A 17,282-nucleotide genomic window follows, 5' to 3' on the forward strand; every position below is an offset into this window, starting at 1 on the left:
GTGTGAGTTGCTGCGTGGCACCTTGGTTTCATATTTTAGTCTCCCGCAATGCACTTTCTGACTTCCTGGATGTGGCTTCAGGCTGGAGCAAGGAAAAGCTGGAGCAGGTGGATGTGCCTGAAGCTGTGACCCCATGGAGAGCCCACACTGGAGCAGGAACCGTGGCCATAGAGGACCCAGGCTGGAGCACTGTGTTCCCAAAGGACTGTCTCGAATGGGAGGGACCCCATGCTGGAGCAGGGAAGGGCATGAGGGTGAAGGAACAGCAGAACAAAGCATAAAGAACTGAGCACAACCCCCATTCCCTGTCCTCCTGCACCACTCAGAGGGAGGAAGGAGAGGAGCTGGGAGTGAAGTGAGCCTGGGAGGAAGGGAGGGCAGGGGCAAGGTGTTTGGTTTGTCACTATCCTGTTCTAGTTTACTCTGTAACGCTGTAAATGAATCTCTTTTGCCTGTGATGGCAAGTGTGGGTGATCCCCCTGTCCTCACCTTCACATGGGAGCTTTTTCACCTCACTTTCCCCCACTCTTCCTGAGAGGGTGGAGCAAGAGCAGCTTGGTGGGTGCCTGCCAGCAGCCAGGGTTAACCCACCGCATCTGTGGTGAGTCAATGTCTGAGCTGGAAAACAAGAGCCTCAACCCAATGGATACCGCTGCTTCCTCCTACCTCTGTGCTACCTACCTCTGCTGTGTGCCCGAGAACCCAGACCTTCAATGCCCATCACAGAGTCACAGAGTTAAAATCTGGCCCATCCTTCCCTGTTCTGCCCGTGCTGGGGTTTTGTACCACTGGCACACAGCCCCTTGCTCATTCCCATCCTCCTTCTGCTCCCGATGGTGTCGAGGCCTTTACACTCACATGATTTAAATAGACCTGCTCCTGCTGGGCCTTTTTTTGAGACTGAATCATTAATTCATTAATCTGTTTTTCATATTTCTAAATCGAGACAGACATGACTGGTGTGGATGATCAATACTGCATTCTCTCACTCCTCTCAGTTCCCATCATTTTAGAATCTACCCTGCTTTTAATCTTAGGTCATTTGAATAGGAATTGGCTTTATGAAGAATTTGACAGTTCATTATGGCAGCCCCATGCTAATAGATTTAATAATTCATATCTGCATTGGTCACTTTTAACTGATAATACACATTCCAGGGCTGCTTCATGACTGCGTTCTTGCAGTAACAGCTCTGGCCTTCCCCAGTGATCTCTCATTGCATTATCAACACACGGGGACTGCATCTGTCAAGACTCCACCTGTGTTTTCGGGGAGTGCAAGTCACCCCAGGCTGCACCACGGCCTCTGCAGTGTAACAAGCTCCTCTGGTCCCACAGGCAGACGAAGGCAATGAGGCAGAGCTGGCACATGGAGCTGTTGCACCCAGCAGAGATCTCTGTCAAGAGGAAGCAGCACCCACCTCCCTGCTCTGAAGGACACGTGCCTTCCAGCAGCATGACATCATGGTGGGGTGGCCTTGGCTGGCCACCAGGTGCCCACCCAGCTACTCCATTACTCCCCCTTCCCAACAGGTACAGGTGGAGAAAATACAACAAAAGGATTCTGGATGGAGATAAGGACAGGGCCAGGGGAATGAGCACAGGGACATGGCTCAGCAGTTACCATCACAGGCAAACAGATCTGGCCTGGGGAAATTACCTGAATCTATTGCAGTCAAACCAGCAGAGGATAATGAGAAATAACAAAAAATCTGAAAACACCTTCCCCAGCCTTCCCTTCCTGGGCTCACTTCACCATCACCTCTCCACCTTCTCCCCCTGAGCGGTGCAGGGGGATGGGGAATGGGGGTTGCGGTCAGTTCACCACACGTTGTCCCTGTGGCTCCTTCTTTCTCACACTCACCCCCTGCTCCTGCATGGAGCCCCTCACATGGGAGACAGTCCTGCACAAGCTTCTGCAATAGGGCAGCACTTCTTCCAGCATGGGGTCCCTCGGGAGCAGACTGCTCCAGCGTGGTCTTGCCAAAACACCCATCCCAGTGTGGGCCCCTCTCCATGGGTCCCCAGTCCTATGAGAAGCCTGCTCCAGTGTGGGCTCTCCATGGAGTCACAGGCACATCCCCCTGTTCTCATGTGGGATCCTCCCCAGACTGCAGGTGGGTATCTGCTCCACCATGGACTTCCATGGGCTGCAGGGACAGAGCCTGCCTCACCATGGGCTGCGGAGGAATCTTCTGCAGCCCCTGGAGCACCTCCTCCCCTCCTTCCTCACTGAGCTTGGTGTCTGCAGCGTTTCTCTCACATTTTCTCACTCCTCCCTCCTGTCTGCTGTTGCACAGTTTTTACCCTTTCTTAAATAAGCTATCACAGAGGTACTACCACCATCCCCTATGGGCTCAGCTTTGTAAAGGGCAGGTCCGTATCAGAGCTGGCTGGAACTGGTTCTGTCCAACACAGGCGCAGCTTCTGGCATCTTCTCACTGAAGCCACCCTCACACACCCCCACTACCAAAACCTTGCCACATAAACCCAATGCAGACACCGATCAAGCAACACAGCCCAAGCCATCTGCTCCTTCTGACCCCTGCCCCCTCCGCAGCAGATGACGAAGGACAGTATGAGACCTACCAAGTAAGCAAAAGGTCTGAGAATGGATCACACAAGTGCCTTTAATTGATACACGCACCTCTGGCAATAGCTCCCTTGTCAACTAACCCCAGCAAGTATTTATTAATGAAACTCTCCTGATTTTTGATTCATTTGATTGTAAAAGCTTGTGGAACTCGTACTGTTATTACTCATTGTTATTAATGTTCACAGCTCAGCCTCTCTCTTTCCAATATGCTCCCCAGAGGAAATTGAAGGCTGAAGTCAATCGTTACAGTAAACGACTGATGGAGCCGCTTGAGGATAGGAGTAAGCTGCTGCTCTGGGACCTGCTGCTCCGGGACTGCTGCAGGTTACTGGGAGTAAGTTAATCTTCACACACAAGGACTGCAAGGTAAGAGGCTGATTCAGGTGCGTTCTGAGCACCGAGCATCACCCTAACAAAGCGGTCTGTGCACAGGACCTGTGACCAAGGCCATATTTTGATCTACGTGCGGAAACAGGTCTGAGTTCAGCAGGAGCATGGCCCCTGCTGGGCAGGAATGACACAAATACTCAGACAGATGCTACAGGCAAGTCAGCACAGCCTGGCAGAAAGCACATCTCCATGCCTGCACATACTGAAGGAAAGCAGAGCAATCCTTGGAAAGTTTCATCCTCTCTACCCCTCTGCAACCGCTCATTCCTCAGAAAAGGTCAAGGACAACACCACAGGGCACAGCAGGCAGACCTCCAGCATGCAACACTCAAATGCGTATGGAGGGGAACAGCACGCTGCTTGCTTCCCTCTGCCCCTTCTTCAAGCCTTCTCTACCCATCCACAGCCTCTTTGCTGCACAGCATTTGCCAATTCTTGCACCACATACAAACTCCTCAAGCCAGAATGGTGGTAGTGCTCCTACCTCTGTGGTAGAGGAGGTGCTTCTAAATCCTCAGTAGCGCTGTTACACCACCTTGCCAGAGCAATGTATTTGCTCATGTTGTATTTTCCAAGTCTACAGAGCCCACATACCATATTCAATGTATTATTCATCTCAAATAGAGAATTCTGCAAAGCAAGAAGAAATAAAAGAGAGCTTAATACAGCTTTACTAAAATGGAATTTGCCAAAGACTCACAGAAAAATGGATTTAATTAGGGCTGGTAATGGGGAACGGTTTGTTCCCGTGATTTAAAGCAGAAGTTAGATAGTGTCTATAATTTCAACATTTTAAATTATATATAGGGGGTTATTTCTCATTTCTACCTTAATTATAAAAATCTATCTTTATGAATCACAATTTTGAGGCAAATAAAGCAAAGGCAGCAAAAGTGATGTTTTAGTTAAAACTTTTAAGAACTCACAAAAGAAGCAACAGACACTTCAGTATGGATAACACAGGCTTGCCATAGCAAACAAGAGTTGCAGGCAGTCCTCTGGGTGCCACTTATGGACACCACCACAAAGCTAACCTTTTACTTGGGAAAAGGTGTGTAAAGGAAGGTGTGTTCTGTTACAGGAGGTGAAACTGGGTCGATTTTGTGCAATAATCGAATGTCCTGCATTAAATTTTGCAGCTAAGCAGCACATTAGACTTGCAGGCATTGCTGGCCTAATGTGCTCCAGTCGGTAACCCCATGTACTAGAAACCTCTGCTACCCCTTCTGACGCTGCTTTCAGAACCTCTGAATTACGCTGCTTTCAGAACCTCTGAATTGTCAACGCTGTTTCTCCAGACAAAAGGGCCACTGAACCGTGCCAGAGCCGCTCCTCCCGAGCCTCCTCCGGAGCCTCTGATTTCATTTAAAACTAACAAATGGCACCTTCGAGAAATTCCTCCTGGTGGCTGGCTCTGACCTAAGCAACTGAGTCACAGCCTTGTACAGCACTGATTAATGCAGGCACAAATAACCCAGGCAAGTGACGAGCACACCGGGCCCAGCCGCTCTCCCGCAGCACATCCTGCACCCACCAGAACGTGTGTTAATATTGCACCTCAGCTCAGGACAGAATCAATGAGTGAAGTTCAAATGTGGCACATTTCCTATTTCCCTGACAGCTTATTTCATGGATCACAGGGACCAAAGTACAGCTGCTTATTCAACAGAGGAAAGAATGAATCAATTTTCATTCCTTAATATACTGTGTGACCTATTCTCTGATGCTCTCTCCTTTACAATGGCTCCAGTCTTTTCAAGGCCCTCAATTTTGTCAGAGAGAGAAAATTTAGAATAGTGACAAAACGCCCCGGCCCATGCCTGCTTCGACTGACCGACCGCTCTGCCAGGAAGAGGTGCACGTGAGAGATACCGCATCAATCCACCTGAGTTACACAAACTGTGATCCCATGTCATCAGAAAGGAACCAAATTCCTGAAAGATGATTTGCTGGTGTTTTGCTGGGGAATACTGCTCCTGCCTGCTCCAGGAGCTCAGCCTGTGCTGCTGCTCAGCACCGGACACAGGGAGCTCGGAGGAGCTCAGGCTGTGAACCACCACTCAAGACCAGGTGCACAAACACAGTGAGTGCCACCTCCCCACCCATGGTCCCCAAGACCATGCCACGCCAAGCAGTGAGACCAAAGCCCTGTTGATCTGCTCACCCAGCAGTCTCTCTGAAGCTAGCAGATAATGATAGCAGGTCTTCAGGCACTGCTAATTTGGCCAGAATTAATACACTGAGATGCATCTTTTTGCAATTTCACTGTGAAGATCATTTTTTCATTTAGAAATACCTTCAGGTTTAACCACCCTCTGCCTGCCTTGTGCTTGTCTTGCCTTATTTATCCCTGGTCCACAGGCAATACTCACGTTGTCCTTGTCACTGATAACAGCCTGGGCTTTTTTACTGTGACATTTTTCAAAGCAGGAAGGTGAGGCTCTGCACAGGAGAGCAGAGCACAGGGGTGAGGCTGGACCCCAGCGCTGCCACAGCCACCCCGGAGCCACTGGCAACAAGACAAGGGGCATGTGAAGAGCCAGCAGCCTGAAGAACTAGACACGGTGTGAGCGGGCAAGCTGGGACGGGAAGCACCCTGGGACCTCCACAGGCAAATGGGATTTCTGGTTCTTCTTTCTCAAGCTCTCCTTCTGCCCAGAATGAAGGTGAGACCCCATGTGGCTTGCCTGGCCTTAAGACATGAAGGTAATGAATCAGGCCCTATCAGAATATTATCTAGATGAAACAGACATATCATGGCCAGCTTTATTTGCTTTTGTCTTTACATATCCAGTAGTTCAACTCCAGGGCTTTCAAAGCACGTGCATTTAACAAATGCCAGTACTTCAGGGCCCAGGAGCACACAAACTGCTTTTCCAGTTCATAAAATGAATCTGCGAAGAGCGTGGGTCACTAAACAGCTGCAACAAATGTTGTAGGCCAGACCTGTGCCTCGGCAGCCAAGAGCTGCAGTGGAGGCTGCTGCCCCTGAGAGATTAATTCTCCTTTTTTATTTCTCCTCAGTGGTGGGAACACAACAGGAGCTGTGTAGTCGGCATGAAAGGGTCTCCCCTCCTCACCAAAGACAGGTTCCCTCCACACCAGCCTGCAGACTTGTGGCTGTCTTCACATTTTCTGTATAAGATCAACTTTTCCTTCTCAGTTTTATCAGACTTATCCCTGCCACCAGCCATGCCTCTCCTGAGCAGAGCAGCTCAGCTGCCCATGAGCCGGCTGCTCCCAGTGCTCTGTTCATTATGGCACTGTCCCGGTGCTCTTCTCATGCAGCCAGGGTTGTTCTGCACCAGAACAAGACACCTGAACTTCCCAGTGATGGAGTTTTGGCAGACAGCTCTGAAGAACAACAATGAGGGATGGAGGCTGAGCAGCCAGCAGCTGAGGTTCACCTGGTTAGCTTTGGATGCAGGAACAAGCACTGTGTGTGTGGCGCTGGGCACATACTGCCATAGGGGTTGGTGTGCTGCATCCCTGTCACCAGCACCCATAGCTCTCAGAGAATATGCCAAAACTGCCCACTATGTTCTGTCAAAGTAGCGTTCAAAATCGAGTTTTAACAAGACCTTTTCCCTTCAAACAATATACAGATTAATAGTCAGCAGCATCTGAAAAATGGCCCTAATCCCTGTCTGCACAGGGAGTTTGTTCCCAGTGCAATGTGCCATATTATGACAACGATATATTCTTCAAATGAGTGAAAACTAATGAATAACTAACACCCTGACAGTCTTGCTGTTACTGAGTGCTTAGGAGTTGGGTAAAACTGACAGTGTAAGATGAATACGGCACTAAGATGAGATGTTACCTTGCATGGCTGGCCAGGGGAATTCAGACTTAATGGACATTACAGATGGGTTAATTCTGAAGGCTGGATTTGATCCTAAGCCATAGCTACTCTCCAAGTAAATAGGGAAGGCTTAATCACTCAGACAACTGAGCCCAGGCAGCAGTCCATTCATGAAGGGAGCACCGGGAGCATGGTCCTGGGAGCAAGGATGCAAGTCTGCCTGCTGCCTCTGCCTCCCTGAGAGCAGGCAGAGCCCCTGCCCACCCATGAGTGCCCAGCAGAGCTCAGGCAGACTTTTTGTACTGTGCTGCAGATGCAGGACGGTCCCTCCCAGGAGGGATCCCCAGAGCACACCGAACGTGCACTGGAATCACGAGGTGCCAGTGAGATCATTCAAGCTGCAAGAGGATGGGCAGTATGATCCCAGAATCGAATGTGGCTGTTTGCCCAGAACACTGTGGAGCCCCACAGTATTCATGGGTTTCAAGAGGCTTCAGAGACACCCCTGCAGCAGAGCCTCACCTGCCAGCTCAGTGCAACGATCAGACACAACCACTGCTCTAGAAGGACTGTGAGCAGGATCTCTGAGGACTGCAGGCAAATAATCCCATCATCCATGCCCTGTCTGCTATGGGTTTTCACAAGCATCTCCTAATGGCTGTGGCAAAAAAAAAAAAAGCCCCAAGCTAGCCAGCCCCCCACACCACACTGAGCTTCCTCTCAGACCTCCTTCATGGTGGTGCTGGGGGTCATTCAAAGGCCTATCACAGCCAGAACCCCTGCAGCATTCCCCACACTCAGCAGAGGATCATGGTCAAGGGGGGGATCTCCTGTGTCTGGGTTAGCTCTGCCCATACCCGGTGTAAGACAAACTACAGTGTGGTGGGCTCCCTCCTACACCTGGCTTGCAGCAGCAGGCACTTATCATGCATTCCTTGAGACCTGACATGGCTGTATCTTGCTTCCACCCTCATTCCCTTTAGTTTAAATTCAGTCAAGGACAGATCTCCCCCCTCAGCAGATACAGAGCAGGTCCCAGTGTGTACCTGTTTCCAGGAGCAGAGGCTTCAGGTGATGACAGCCTTGCAGTGTGTGAGCCTGGCAAAATCACAGTCACACTGATGTCAGGATGGTCCCTGAGCTTCTTACCACAGGCACAAACCAGGAGGAGCCAGTTCCTGTAATTAAAAAGTTGAGCCATATCAGAGGAAAACTAATCAGCTTGTTGGATGCCAGCAAATTAAATATTAATCTAACCATTGTGAACACAAAAATGTTCATCTTCAGATATTTTCTGGCACAAGTGTCAAAACCAGAGTGGAACCAAAGCTTTATTCATTTTCCATTATCAACTTAAATAAAAACACTCAGAAAAATGGGCAATGACTGCAGAAGCCACTCAGCACAGATAATTACAGTGTAAGTTTAGGCAGCTAATCACTCCTAGAATATGCTTCAGATCAAGATAACTCTGACTGGCTTGTTTCCCTGCCTTGTTAAATCAGACACTCTCAGCTCTGCCTGATGGGGATGAGGCTCCCAGAGTCAGCATCTTTAAATAACAATAGGGCTGTCTGGCAGGCATAGAAGTCACCCTGCCACCCAGCAGCAGGATGGGTAGGAAGCCTCTGCTCTAGGAAAACAAAGCAGAAAGAGGCAGGGACGCTGTGGAAGCAATGCTGGGAGATGGGACGGGCAGCGGCAGGCAAGAGCAGGGAGAGGGGAGGAATGCAGGGAAGATGTGGGAGCAGAAGCACAGGGAGCCATAGGCAAGGACACGCTGCAGAACTGAGGCACTGCTGCAGCTGCAGCAGAAGGAAGGGCCAGTGCTGTGGGGCAGCAGCTCTGGCTTTGGCAGTGCTCAGAGGAAGAGCTGCCCACGGGGCAGCCCCACACCCCTCACCCCCTGCCTGGGGCTCCTGGTGCCCCACTGCAGCGCTGCCGTGCCACAGCCGAGCCTTGCTGCAGGAGGACAGCAGTGGGGTGCAGAGGAGATGATGCGCTGAAACCAACAGGTTCTCCTGCAAGAGACTCCACTACTTTGGACTGTGAACAAGGGGTGATGGTCCACAACCGTTTCTCTGGCTTGCCAGGCCCAACCTTCCCAGTGGGTGCCAGCCCACATGCTTTACATTTCAGGTTCAATGAGGGCCTGACCATTGCTGGAGTGGCGAGCAGCACTGGGCAGATACAGTGAACGTGGTGTATGCCCCAGGGGATGGAGAGATCAGCATCCACCTGGGACAGAGCACACTCAGCTGCAGCCTGGGTAATTCTGCACTGCCCAGAGTCTGACCACTGCATTTGCTTTATCAAGAGCAGATAAAATGAACTCCCCTCGATTCCAGTGGATCACCCTTACATTCTCAATCACTAATTTACATGGGCTTTTGCCTGGAACTAGGGCAAGAATTATCTTTATAGCAGCATTCATGGACATTCTTTCTTCTGCTTAATTATTAACCTTGCTGTAGTAAATAAAGGGTGTTTATGAATTCCATCAATCACTACAAACCTTTTGCATGTAAAGCACAGAGACATTTGTAATGAAGAAGCAGCATTCACACTTTTGCTTTATTTAAAGCAATGAATAAATATAGCCTGTGGATGCTCTCGTGCAGTTTCTTAAATCCGAAAGCCTGCCAGCGGCTCTGCCTGACTTCCTCCCTGCTTCACTGCAACAGCCTAAGAGAAGAGTGGACTGGAATACACGGGGACTTTAAAGAGCTCAGACGCCCTTCAGTGATACAGGTTTCGGAGATGGCAGAAGCTCTGTCAATTAACACAGTGCTCGGTGTTCTCTTTTAGAGCCAATGTCTGCCCATGTCAGCTGTGCATCAGGCAGACTCCAGCCATCTCAGCAGCCTTTCTCCAGTCTCACTGATGGGCTGTGTTCTGTGGAATGCTGGGTTGAGCTATTTCTTGTCCTTAAGATCCCCAACAGATAGAATGCACAGGGGAAGTGCCAGCCACTGAATTATTCAGTGTCATCCCCAAGATTGGCCTCACCATCGAAAATGTATCTCTTTAGAGACACACAACTAAAGCAGTAGCTTTACGCATCCCAAGACACCTCTCCCAGCTATTTATACATCCTATTGCTAAACAGGCATTGCCAGGGTTTCTTCTTCTCATCCACTTTGACCCTGACAAACAGAAGTTTCCCTGAACCAGACATACTCTCTTCTGTTTTCCAAATACTCGTGAATCTTTTCTCCCTCTTGAATTAAGTAAGCCATGATCTTTAGTTATGTGTTGCTTTGAATCCTGGGGGCTCAGCACAAGCAACTGCAAGAGGAGACAGTAAATTATTTTAGCTGAGCAGCACAAACAAGTGAGAGCTTTTGTGGATATGAAATGAAAATGACCATGCTCTCATTCTGGAAGAAACTGTGGTATTAGAAAGCATAAAACCTACACTCTTCAGATTCCAGTAGGCTTATGTTGTATTAATTATTTATCAAGATGTTTTCTTAAAGTAGTGTCTTTGTGCCTTTAATTTTCAATTCCCTTAATGCTATGAGGATCTCTACTGGCAACACATCAATTATTAATGGAGTTAAAACAATATTTGTTTTCCCCAACCACATTTTGGAGCGCTATCTTCACACCAGTTTGGCTTCTCTGAATCTTCCCTGAGGGGCTCTGCTTTCCTCCAGACTCGTGGCTGAGGCTCAGGCTTGGCTTTCATTTGGCTGCGGGAGCTGGCATGGCACCGCAGCCGCCGGGCCGCGGGACGGAGCAAGCTCAACAGACATGAGGAGGGCACAGCAACGGCAGCGCGGAGGAAATGGGAATGTCAGCTGCCGAGTTCAGAGGTTCTGTTGTTGTAGGGACTGCTCTGCCTCTCCTCATTGCAGCAGCTGTCCCCAGGCTCAGCCTCTGGCTCCCTGGGTTTGGAAGACTTGCCTCCTAACAAAGAAAACAACAGTGCAGCTCCTGAAATCTGCAAGCAAGCCACTCAATTCAGCAAAGGGATACTGGGGTTTAAGAACTTTATGCAATCTCAGCCACTTCTCTCTCTGCCAGGGAGCACATAAAAAATTAAAACCCCAAAAAAAGCAAGAAGATTTTCTAGGCCCTAATTATAAATATATTTTCACAAGGAGAGTCAACTTAAGCCTAATATCGTGTGAAATCTCATCATTTCAATACAGTCTTCACTGGATGTAGACTGGCAATTGGAGCTGTGGAATCAATTTTTCCCATACTTGAAACACCCAAATAGAGTATGAAACGTGTTGCATTTGTTCCATGCACGTCTCCAGTTCTGCACTTTGCTTGCAGAGGAATGATCATTCTGATGTATTTTTTATAACAGAGCAACATTTCCTCAGACTTTGATGTTTCACGTGTTGAACCATTATAACCATTTGCCATTTCGATGCATGATCCGTGGCTCATCTCCAAAGCTTTGATGCATGCAAGAATTAGTACTATTGATGTCATTGCACCATATTTAAAATATGAACACCTCTTTGTAAGTCTACAGCTAACAGAGGAGGGAGGCAGCCAGTCCACACCAAGGCTGGCAAGCTCCTGTTGGTAAACCTGCCACACAGTGCCGGGTGACATCCTTCAGTGAGAGCAGGAAGGTGATGCAATGCGTGCTCTGGTCTCTGTACACGGAGAACAGCTCTAGGAAATTGAACCCTGGGGTCTCCAGACACCACATTGTGGGCATTGACCCTGAACTCAGCTCCACGGCATGTTGCAGCAACTCCTGCACCTGGGGCCCTGGGTACTTCTATCTGCAGCGTGTAGCACTGTGGGTCTGTATGCATTGGGAAGAGTCTGCCTGGAGCATACAGGACAAGATTAGCATGATTCTGAAAATGGAGGGCTCAAGCTGCTGGACTCAGCCTCTTCCCAAGGACACATGGAAGCAGCCTGCAGTGCAGTCTGGCTTAAAACAGCTGGCTGGCACCAAGCTGAAGTTGTTACCCTGCACCTCCTTACAAAGAAAGATATGCAAACAACAAAACTCTGCCTCCCGCAAGCCAAGCACCTGGGAGCCAGCCTGTCTGGATAGGGCATGCCCTTGTGCCTCTGCAGCGAGACAACCTTCCTGCTCCTTCGCAGGAGGTGTTCATTACAGGCTGCCTTTGCCCTGCTCAGACTCCACTGGTTGGGCTGACACGTCATGTCTGAGTAGACATTTCATTGATTTTATTATGTACAGCCAGTGTTTTACATGGCAGGATCAAGAGGGAGAAGACACAGAGTGATTAGCTGAAAAAGAGAACCAAAGCAGGAGGCCAGCAAGGGCTGATGCAAGGATGGGGAGGCGAGGGCAGACAAGAGCATCAGCAGTCAGGGAAGAGGTGAGGCTCTCTGGAGCCACAAACCAGTTACACATAGCAAAGACATTGGCTGTTCACATGGTCTCATCTTGCCTCCCAGCCTTACACAGGTATCCTGATCCCAGCCATGGCCTTTCTTATCTCTGCCTCCTAGAAGGTGCATGTGATCACCTCGCTCATGCAGTCCTGACCTGCTCTGCTGGCTGCAGAACCTCTCCTCCTCCTCCCTCAGCCCATGGTGCCTCAGGCAGCTGCTGGTAATTCAGAGGCTGAGCCCTGCTATGCAAAGAGGCTACAAAAATAGCTCCCAAAGGCTCTGGATGTAGCCAGCTACCTGGAAGAAAACGTGAACCCGCGCAGAAAAGTGAACCCAGAACGCTATGCAGGTTCTGACCAAGGATAAAAACTCTTCCCTGGCAAGCAGGAATTCCTTTGTTGGCCTCCAAAGGCAGAGCTCTGCATAGCTCTTGGCAACCCCAGTGGACACACTCATGTTCTCGGTATCCACCACCCCCTTCTCAATTGCTTTTAAGACCATCACTATACATACTCTTTCTTTACACTGCCAAGCTAGAGACTCTCAGTGCCACAGTTAGTCCAGCTGTGCTGTACTGTCACTTCATCCCAGAAGCACAAATCAGGGAGAGACAAGTGTAACTTACTCCTGCATGAGCACTCTAACGTCCATGCCTGATAAACTGACAGCACAGAAGACAAACATGACAAGAGCTGGCTTTACAGATCACTTTATCCCCTTTATGGTTAATGGGGCTCTGGGGGTAAAATTACTGAACTCTCCAGTTCCAGCTCTCCCAGGCAGTTCTGCTGCTCCCTTGATCCAAGGCTGAACAAAATCAGCCAGTTTGCTGCATGCCCCAGCAAAGGCTCAACCTCATCTGACCAGTGCAGAGCACAGAACCAGCAGCTGCAGGGAGGTGAATTCACCACTGGCAGAAGTCACACTGCCTCCGCTCCTGGCTGTGGGATTGCTCACTGCGGAGCCAGCCCCGCGCCATGAAAAGGCCTCAGCAGCGTTCACGTATTCTTGTTTCACTTCCGAAACAAATGAGCTGAATGCAATTTCTTGATCTTTAGTTGGTGACAAGAGACCTAACATGCTTCAGGAGGATGGCACTCCATTTGATTTCCCCAGCAGAGATCCTTGGTAAATCTACACTGTGAAGGGGAGACCAAGTTAATCTAGAACCGAATCAGGCGTCTCATTCTTCAGTACAGCACTACAGATCAGAACGCGCTAGGGTGGAGGCTAAGCAAAGACAGGACCTCTGACAAGGCAGTACCAAGCCCTCAGCCCATCAAGGCCAAGTGCTGCCTGTTCAGAAGGCCCTGCTGGCACAGTGGGAGCCACCACCTCACAGCAGCTCTCCTGGGGCATGAGGCTACTTCCCAGCCTGACTTCTGCCTGTCAGCGAGATACCCCCAGTGTCTCACCACAGTTTCAAAAGTACATCAAGTCAAGCATCAAGCAGAGTAAGCTCACGCTGCAGGTAATGAGTAACCAAGTCTGGCCTGCGCTCCCCCCCCATTCCGGACCTGGCCAAGAGGCCCTCTGAGCTGCACGCAGGGATGACAGGCACCCGGGAATCTGCGAGAGACTGGGGTATTTCAGCGCTCGAGGGGCAGCGTGGCACAGCACAGCCCTCCTTCAGTGCACCTTACCGGATGCCCTTCCTGACGTGGCTTAAAATAAACCACAAGTACCGACGGGGGCACTGTTCATAAAAGCATGTTTGTGTATCTAACCAGCATGTAACAGTGTTCTCCGGTGTAACACTGAGAACACGTTAAGCTGAGGTGTATGTGCCTAGGGTTACATACATTTCCAAACACTTCCGAAACAACACTTAACATGGATTGCTTTGAATTCCCTGAAATAAGAAGTACAACCAGTGAGTGCAGTCTCACCCATCCCATCCCCTCACAGGGGAAGAGCTTGTGATAACACAACAGCCAGACCCTCATCACTTCATTGCCTGTAAGTACTTTGGTGCTTGTAGAAGTGTCCCTGCATCACCTCTCCAGAGTTCTCCTCATTTTTCCCAGTGAGGCCAGAAAACATCTCAGGACTAGGGTCACAACAGCACTCTCCAAGCAGTTAAGCAATGGAACACCAGCATCCTTTCCGTCCACTCAGCCCTCCCTCCCCTCCTGACCAGGATCCTTTTAGGCAACTAACTAGCTAGAAGACAGCCACGTTCTGAGCAACTGCAGGAATAAGGAGTAAGTCCAATCTTCTTATAGCAAAGTGCCAGAGATGCTTATCACCTGGATGCACAGAAGAAACACCTGCACCATATATAAATCATCTATCATCATCCTCCCTGGAAAACTCATTATTGCAATAATCTAACCACTATGCTATCCACTGGATCACTCCCACTAACATTCATCCTGATTAGTTCCTCTGGTATTAATGTGGATGTCACAAGTACTTCCACGTGATTTTCCAGGCTTCTGTGCTTAAGACCAACCTGGTTTCTGCTTCAAGACAAAAAGCAGCTCATTCATCACCTGTAGGACAGCTGGGCATCAAAGCCCCAGGCTTCATTAACTAAGCCGGTCCTCTTCCCTTAGGTATTCCTCTCAGTGAAAAACTGCCCTCAGAGCCCACCAAGCTCCTTGGCGCAGGAAGCCTGTCTTCCCATTTGGTTATTTTGCCTACACTCCAGAGCCCAGTGCAACACAAGCGTGCAACGCTCAGCAACCACCTGCCCACAGCTCTGGTGCCTCAAACCCATGCAATACGTGGGGTCAGTCTTTAAAGCGAGGGGAGCAGCCGGGGTTGCCTGCGCTGCTCCTCCAGGGCTCTGCCCTCCCGCAGGCACCGGGCAGCTCACGTCAGCCTGCGGCAAGGCAGCACAACCGCTGGGGAGTAGCATCCTCTTCCGTAGTAACAGGAGCGAGGATAACTCTGTCTGCTCAGCCCAGGCATCTTATCACAGCGCCAAGAGTTTTACTACCAATTCCTTCAATGCTCTTTTACATTTCACTAGCTCTGCCTCAGACACGGCTGGAATATCAAGTGTAATTCCACGTGCAGGAGCATCAGCTAACCCATGCTGCCCTCTTCAGGAGCTGCTGCTATTAAATCGTTACCAGAGCACAACCCTGCTGGGCAGGGAGTGATTTGGACTGGTTTTCATGAACAGGCACATCATGAACTTCATTTGGCGAAGATAAAGTGCTTCTGAAAAGGAAGGGCTTTTTCTATGGCACGAAGCGCCCTAGTCTTTAGCTCAGACTCATAGGAGCAAGAACCAGCTTTTCTCTAGGTAGAATATGCAGCCAGGAGGCGCAAAGGAAGTTGTAGGAGTAGGGAGTAGCTATACCCACTGCCTGTTAACTCCAGGAGCAAACAGATGGAAGGAGATGAAGGGTAGCAAAATCCCTACTCCCTGCATCATATTCTGATGCAGGGGATTCCCTGATGGCACATGCCATCACACCCACACCACAGGCATGGGCTTGAAACACTGGCACCTCCTACTTCAGCAGAGGACTTTATAGTTCAGGAAGCAAAGCATCCAGTGACAAATCAGTCACTGTGAGATGAATGTGCCACCACAGAACAAAAAGGATGGGCATGTGCTGCACAGGAGAGGAAGAATGCCAGGAGCCAGCACACGCACTGCGCTGGGCTTGTCCAGTCATGAACTCCTGAAACAGGCGTGGAGAAGGGGTATCAAACAACAGGGACAGAGCCATCAAAATCCAAGCATTAATAGATCACCTGAAAGCTAGAACAAGGGAGGATTTTAGCATTACATAAGTACAGGGGAGGCCAGAAAGAAAGGTATTGAGAGAATTTCAACTAGTTACGTTTCATTAAAGAGCTAGAATTCAGCACAGCAAGGCTGTGTTTGAAGGGCACAACTACATCGGGGAAGGTCACGGTCCAGCATGTGCCGCAAAGACCCACCAGTCACGCTGTCTCAGAAATGGGCTTTTAGCTTCTGCCCATTACACAAGAGGAAAGCGCTAGATCCAGCATGTCCAAAGCAGCTATCTGGAGGCAAACTGCGGCCTATTTCAGAGATCACGTGTTTACAGGTCAACAATGTTTAAATCTTTTACTCCCATCTACCACCCAGGGACATCTTTGCATTTTCCTTTTATTTATTACCAAAGCCTATTCTCATTCCAGCCCACAGAGGCTGATGAAGAGTGTTTCTTTATTTTTCATTCCAGAGGATTATTACTTATGTTGAACCCCTTTGTCCCTAACAGAGATGTAGCTCCCTAGGAATTCAGATGTTACTTAAAGTTCTTTTCCAATATCCAATTTGCCCTTTATTTATTTAGGGAGTTATTTCAGCAGGAACCTTGCTGCTGAGAGACACAGAGACTTGTTTACAGCACTGGTGCTGAAGGCAGCCAGGAGCTGGGGGAGTTGGGCAGGTGGCAATGTTACAGATCAGAGAAGTAATTACAACAGAGAACACAACATTAAAAAAAAAAAGCAAAACCAGCAAAGACAAGGGAGGAAAAGGAACTATAAACTGGGACAAATGCACTGGTGCTCAGGGTAATCCCAGTGCAGCGGCTGGAGCCATCTCCTGCGCACGTGCATCCCCGTCAGGCATCACCTCACCTCGGAGCAGCAATCGCCGTGCACTGTGTCCCCGCTGGGCTGCACTGGCGGTGGCTCCTGGGCCACCGCTCAGCACTGGGGCCTGGCTGGCTGCAGTGGGGAGCATGGCACTGGTAACTCCTGTCACAGACACCCCAACTCCATTGCAGACCCTGCGCAGCCCTGGGGCAAGCCCTTCCGGCTTCTCTTCTGTCAGAGGTGCTGGGTGACAAGGACACTCCTCACCGTCTCACATGAAAGTGATGTACTCGGGACCGAGCAGGGCCACTCTGAGCCTGCCTGACAGGAGAAGGGGGACTGAGCAAAATCCTGCAGCTGGGTATCCACAGGCCCCCTTCAACACAGCTCACAGCCAGACCTGAGTGAGGAAGGGGCCTGGCCTCGGGCAGGCACCAGGGACTGAGAAGCCTCATTCACATGGATTAAGGTTCCTCGTATGGAGAAAAGCCATGTCCCTGTCACAGCACCATGCTGCCAAACGGACACTCCCCCCGGCAGCACTTGCTTGGCAGCACCAAAACCTGCATTCCCCTTAAGGCAGGGACCGCTGGAGCACTGAGAAGGTTCGTTCCTGCC

The 17,282-nt window shown here is 49.8% G+C and overlaps 1 long non-coding RNA gene across 1 annotated transcript in view; it reads right to left on the reverse strand.

Moving 5' to 3' along the window:
- The window catches only part of LOC133279630 (uncharacterized), a 45,295-nt gene extending 37,158 nt beyond the window's left edge, over positions 1-8,137 (reverse strand). Inside the window, exons 1-2 of the long non-coding RNA XR_009746931.1 lie at positions 7,838-8,137; positions 3,471-3,616 (exon numbers count right to left, since the gene is read on the reverse strand). This is a non-coding gene — a long non-coding RNA (uncharacterized LOC133279630). The remainder of the gene's footprint in view (positions 1-3,470; positions 3,617-7,837) is intronic.
- Positions 8,138-17,282: the final 9,145 nt, after the last annotated feature.

The sequence above is a fragment of the Pezoporus flaviventris genome, unplaced genomic scaffold (genome assembly GCF_033815535.1).
Source record: "Pezoporus flaviventris isolate CSIRO_AGI_PZ_B2104156 unplaced genomic scaffold, CSIRO_AGI_Pfla_v1 ptg000078l, whole genome shotgun sequence".
NCBI lineage: Eukaryota > Metazoa > Chordata > Aves > Psittaciformes > Psittacidae > Pezoporus > Pezoporus flaviventris.